The sequence below is a fragment of the Trichoplusia ni genome, chromosome 7 (genome assembly GCF_003590095.1).
Source record: "Trichoplusia ni isolate ovarian cell line Hi5 chromosome 7, tn1, whole genome shotgun sequence".
Classification (NCBI taxonomy): domain Eukaryota; kingdom Metazoa; phylum Arthropoda; class Insecta; order Lepidoptera; family Noctuidae; genus Trichoplusia; species Trichoplusia ni.
Window position 1 is genome coordinate 12,914,522 of NC_039484.1, and position 6,776 is coordinate 12,921,297.

The following is a 6,776-nucleotide window of genomic DNA, read 5'->3' on the forward strand; positions in this document are numbered from 1 at the left end:
AAAAGGATTGAAGTTTTGGTTGCCGTTTGTGAGCGAATGCCCGCCCGTGTTTTTGGTTTTGAAGTAAATCAGCTTGAATATAACAAGGCACATCATTTCGCCGAGAAACATTGCTGTGGCCTAGGAAAAAAAAACATACACTGTAGATATAATGCGGGTAGGAATGAGTAAGGGGAAGCTTTTGAACTGATAATTGGGACACAAAAGATCGCACGAGCAGAGAGTTTTAAAAAGATTTCGTTTGCGCGCCAGCGTTCATATAACGATGTGAAATGGCTAGTGAATAGCTTAATTTAATAAGTCACTGTATGGAAAAAGTCCATAGTCAAATAACTGCATTGTCTTAATTAAAACTCAATTTAAATAAAAGTTCGAATACCGAACCTGTAGGAATGGATGTTCAAAATCTGTGATTAATCCATCCGACCCCTTTGACTGCAATTTGTCCGCCCATTTTGTACTCAAAGAGTTAATTGAACCTGTCACAACGAGCATCACCGCCAGGAACTTCTGATATCCCGACCACGCCATCCTGCGAACAACATGGGACAAATTACATTGGGAAAATAATTATATTGCATATGACGCGTTGTTTTTAAAAGGACTCTCCCAGCAAAAAATGTATTAACTGTGTCGCAGGGGTGTCACAAACACTCAAAGTCACATACACAGACACCCCGACTCTGCGCGGGGATCGAACTCGTGGCACGTCGAGCATAGTGGGTTTTGGTTACCTCAACCACTCGGCTAACCGTGCCGTCATAGTTATTCAGATGTTCCGTCCGTATGATCTTAATGCTTACTACGTAGGGTCGTTTAAATATTTTATTGTTTTACACCCAGATACCTAGAACAGTATCATGCACGCTTTTTTCGATTTTATTCTCTAGTTTTAGTTACACGGTACACTTCGATATCACCTAACATTTTTATACTAAGTGACAATAGTTAGGTATAACGCTGACTATAGATGATGTATTCTGGATAATACGCGACACCCATGGGTATATTTTACTTTTTGATTGCACGGATAACCGAGAGAATGAGGTCAGCACGCCAAACCCGCTGTGAGTGATGAATCGCAGGTTCGAACCCACGAATGATTGTGATTCTTTGAGAATATGATTTGTGTTTTACACCAGTTAGAACAAGTATTAAGCAGGTTAGAGTGGCAATTTTTTTTTAAAGATACCATGTACTTTTTCGAATTCGAAGACATCGTTTAACAAAATAACGTATTAAAAATGTAAGTTACTATCTTAAATTGGATCAAAAGAAACTATCAACAGAGACGAAGCAACCAAAAGCAAATCCTACAGAATCTATTGAAGACAATTTCTTTCTTTTTTAATAAACTCGTTTGCACCTCGAATGGCTTTACTATCGTTCCATAAAGTAATACTTTTTCAGAAGTTGCAGTATTGGAAGCAAGAGTTTCCATTTCGGTCATAGTATTTAACGGTTGGTGGAAGGCCCCTCGAAATGCTTTCGTGCAACAGTTTGCGCGAAAACAATGGCGTTCTGATCGCTTTCTCTACAGAAATACAAGTCACCCAAAGACAGAGTAATCACTAATGATTAATTCCACAATTATCCTAACTGTGTCCGCATCAGCTCAGCAGCACAAGTTTGTCAGTTCGAGGGTCACAAATCTATCGTCCCAATCAATATCATAGTCTAGACGACGCGGATGCTATGATATACCACTGGTATAGTATTCTCATCGCATTCATTAGGTCGATTAGCGATCGTAACGCAGTTATTATTATTATTGTATATTATTTTTATTCCTTAAATATTATACTTATACAGCTCACCGCTGACAAAAAATACCGTTTTTCTTACCTTCACAAGGTTCAATTTAATGTAAACCCGCTCTTATTCAACGTGCCGTTTCGAGTCCCGTATACGGGATGATTCTCGCAAACGTTCAAAACGCCTTTAGGCCGTGTTCAAACCAAACGTGTCTGCCGGCGCCGGTCGTGAGCGAACGTAATACATAACAGCTTATTGTTTTTCCATACAAAGTAACTTTTTTTTGAAATCTAATCGGCAATACGATATTACGCAATGTGTACCGATAAATACCGTCTATTGTACCGTTACTGAATAGGTTTTGTTTGAACACCATTAGCTACCGTAAACATACGACGATTTAGTTAGACTGCCGATACTAAGCTTAACACAATAAAAATAGTCCTTATATCACTCAATTTAAATTTTAATAAAAGTAAAATAAAAATTACACAACACCACTATTACACTATCTACTCCATAAAAAACACCATGCTGTGGCTTCAACTGACTATGACACACTTTAACCTTAACTGAGAAAGATTATATTATGAACAATCAATTGACTTACTTATTTTATCCAACTAAACAGTCTGAAATGTTTTGTTTGAACTGGCCACTTTGAAATTAAGGCGTTTTTTTAAATCTACATTTACTTTTTTTTTAATCAACACTTAGACTCTTAATTCATAAAAGCCTACCTTCTCCAACCAATAACATCTATACATAAAGAAGTAATATTGTTTGTGAGTGATTTATAACAGCAATAATATACTGAACACAAAAATATAATCACTTGGTTTAAAGGTTTGTGCCAAGACACACTTGTATCAAGATCATAATCCAACAACAATTTTTTTTATTAATTTATCCACTTTTAGAATTTCTGAATCATTTATGCACTATTACAATATTTACCTATATACTTTTTAATATAATTATATAGTAATAACGAAAATGTGATCATTACATTAAAAGATACAAACATAATGTTATAAAAGAGGTTTATTTAAATATAACCTACTTAGACTTGAGTATTGTATTACTCTAAGTAGGTTTAGCATGTATGAAGGCCATACAAAGGAAAGTTTTAATTTTGTACTTGGAACAGAGAAGTAAAAAAAAACCAATGCCAAAAAAAGATAAGGAGTTTGGAAGTTAAAGTCTACATGGCATTGTTCAAACATTATAATTGTCTGACTAATCAGAATAATTACAAGATTTTGTAGATTATTTACAAGGAGAAAGTTTAGTGTTATGTTTGTTCTTTACTAGTCATAAAACATGTTTGAAGTCTCTACAAGGTTTATTATACCATTCAGGGAATATGTAACCTTTTATAATTGTTAAACTGTATCTCTAAATAAAAATACTTAGACAAAATAGTCAGTAAATAGCCAAACATAATTTTATTCATTGTTTAATTTTGATAACAACCTAATCTTTATGGGCTGGAGACAACAAAATAATCTATAGAGATAAATATTCAACAATAACAACACTAGAATAGCTTGCTAACAGAAAGTACATACATAAAAATAGATTATACATTAAATGCGTTGCAATATTCAAGTCAGTAATTAATTGACAGAAACTTCATTTAAATATCAACCGTACCCAGTGCCGACACGGCTGTGTTTTTTACGTTAGATAACCAATTATACAAAAACATTACTACTCCAAATTGACGGATGCTAAGTTCGGTAATAAGAGAAAACAATTGACGTACCACCAAGTCCCTACTAAATAACAAAACCAAACTTTTGCCACGTAAACAACGGAAGACCCTTTTTGTTGCATTTCTATATTAGAAATATATAGTCTAGCTTACCTGCAATGCTGGAACTCCTGCAGCGATTTTCACAGATTGAATCCAAAAGAACGAGCTCAGCAACAAACTTGATTATGTAGGTTTAAATTTATTATTCCGGTCAGTCTTCCCGAGACAAGCGTTAGACTGCGTAAGAATGATAATAACAAAAGTCCAAACTCACAGATACAAAATATTTTTAAACTGACAACTTATCTGACTATGACAACATGACGTTCTCTCCTGTTCTCCAAGATTACATTGACTTTTGTTGGATTTGTTTGAGTTCGAAATTACTGCATAGCGTTACGATGACATAATTTCACGACTGAGGACAGGGCTGCCAGTTAAAAAAAACATTACAATTATTACTGCTCATTTCAATTTCTTTCTTTTAAATACTTTCGTTAAAAGTACTGCCACGATGATTTTTTTCTTTTGGTTCTTAGCTACAAAAGTATTATATTTAATCAGAATAAGTAACATATCGTCATCAGAAGCAATGAGCAAAATATTAAGATTTTTCTTACCATCTGTAATCCTATTTTATAAAATGGTATTCTGTTTACTTCTAGTCGGTACTTTTTTGCTTGCTACTTTGCGTTTATTCATTACACGACAAAATGAGAAAGGTTCTTAAAGTTGAGTGGTGAGTAAAAAGGTAAAAAGTCGCTTAATCGGCTCAGAGGGGTGAAAGTTTGTAAAAACACATGGAAATCGTTACTTTTTTAATTTCTTATTGCGTACTTGTTTCTACACCGTTAAATGCGAATTTCTTATCCTAGCATGATGAATACTGTTACTCGCAAGCGAAAATATAGTTTAGAGATTTAGATGAAAAATTCTATTTACGAATAAAATATCGTTAGAATCGAATTATTTACTGTTATAATACTGGTAATATTCAGCTGCAGTATTTGACTGCAGATTGTCATTTTGTATTGGTCTCCAAGTATTGTTTTTGTTATTATTATTTTTCGTTAACCAAGCCTTCTCTACTTATCCCGTAAGTATATATCGCTAATAGGTAGCTTGCGCATGCCAGAACTTATTGATTTAGATTTTTGAAACGGCATCACCTTTGTTTTTGTTTATATGAGTGATTTTTTAAATAGTTCAATAAAAAAATCTAAAAGTATTCGCTGTGCCATACTCACTCCAGTCGCTAATTGTAAATCAATTTCTAAAATGACAATTAGAAAAAGCATGTGGCATATTCATGCAACAGGTGTCCGAAACTTCAGAATTTATCAGAAAGCTAAAAGTTATGAATTATGGTAATTTGACGTAAACAGGTTGTTGCGAAGCAAATAAATACAACTGTTAAATTTTGACTTTTATTTGCACAACACACAAAGCCGGGTCATATAAGCACATGATCGAAAGTAAAATAAAATACAAGGAAGTAATTAAAAAACCAACTTCAATTAAATTTTACATAATTATGAATTAAAAAAATATCAAATCAATTGACAGAATCATATTTGTTACTCAATTTGGAAAATATTTAGTTTGACTTGTAGCTTTATATAAAACGCTTTCTCTGTTACTATTCCTGTCATCGCATAAGCATAGACGTTTGCAAAGCCAAAGGTTTCTTATAACATCGCTTTGAATTTGGTTTAATACCCAGATGTACTCCATTTTCATATGATGTAATTGATCTTGTTCTATGTTTTTCGTTTACTGCCTTATTCTCCACATGCTGATTCCTTAGGTCTTAAGAAGTTTGAACGATAACCGTTGATCTTATAAGTATTTTAAACTTGTTTGATATTTCAGAGCAGCTTGTTGAACTTGTTGGTTTGAAGATTAGTAAGTCTGTGCCACAGTAGTCCACCTGATATTTGATAGTGAGAGAGAGAGAAAGATTCAATCAGGAAACATAAAAATAATTTAACATGCACTGGGACATGAAAGCTTGCGGGGTTCCATATAGCACACGTTACTTGGCGCGGTAACGATAGATTGCTAGCCTTTTACATGCTATAAATGGTAGCGAAAATTCTCTCCACGGAGCGCCTCGACTCTTCGGTGACGACACCGTCACGAGCTTCCAACCACTTGTAGGTTGCAGACTTAATATCCTCCAATATCTTTTTTACAGGGTTGTTATGGGGATTTTTCCCATTCAGTCGTAACCTGATCCACTGCATAGTATTCAATACTATCAACTGATTTAAATCCCCCTTGATGATGCTCTCCACATCTGTCACAGCTTCCGCCGATCTGGCTTCCACAGCATCAACCAGTTTTAGTTTGAGAATATCCAAAAGTAAGTTTAACTCCTCCCTCTTTTCCTCGCTTAAATCGGTGTACATTTTGGATAGAACGATGGGTAAGCTTTGTGATGCTTAATACAGGTCTTTTTGTTTGTAAGTATTAGGGTAGTAAAGCGTCCCGACCTTTTCAGGCTCCGACACGAGAACTAACTAGACTAGCTCTCAGATAGGAAGTCCGGCGGGTTCGGGACTTGGGTTACCAGATTTATGGTAGCGTATAACAACTGTAGGAAACTTATTTTTACATATTTAAACTGATTCTGGAAATGCTTATATTTGATGTATGTAATATTAATTTTTAGCTTAACATTAATAGATCCGCTATTTAACGGACAGGTAACTGAGGCTACCAAATGTTTAATTGTTGCAGTCCTCTAATCTTGGAGGTAAAAGCTTCCGCAAAAAATTATATAGATTTTATGTTACAAATGCTCTTGATATAGGATAGATGTAATGTCTACAGATGTTTGTTTAATTATTTCTGCAGTATAAAACTTAACTATAAAAATGGCAACTCGGTGATTAATTTTGTTTACGGTTTTATAATCTATCGCTCTTGCCTGTCACTACTGTCACGACATGTGACAGTTTTATCGGAGACTCAAATAGCCAAATTCTTTATTTTTTTATAAATTACACTCTATAGCTAGAATGGAGATGATTTTGACCGTGTACCCTAGCTTTACTAGCTTTTAATATTGACGCCGGTTAACATATCGTGTCGTCAGGAATTAGGACGCCTTAATATTATGGACAAAATAATCCATAGAATAAAAAAGGGGTGTGTTGTGTAAGGGGTTAATATTAGAGTAATGATGCTGAGCGTGCGAATGTTTATTTTCTCTGGATACGGGTAAGTGCTATTCAATTCAAAGGTTTATCGTTTTATT

The 6,776-nt window shown here is 34.4% G+C and overlaps 1 long non-coding RNA gene across 1 annotated transcript; it reads right to left on the reverse strand.

The window, feature by feature from the left end:
• Positions 1-61: 61 nt before the first annotated feature.
• LOC113496120 lies at positions 62-3,938 on the reverse strand. The gene is made up of 3 exons (XR_003400786.1): positions 3,626-3,938; positions 385-532; positions 62-120 (listed from the first exon to the last, which is right to left on the reverse strand). It is a non-coding gene; the product is annotated as an uncharacterized LOC113496120 (long non-coding RNA).
• Positions 3,939-6,776: the final 2,838 nt, after the last annotated feature.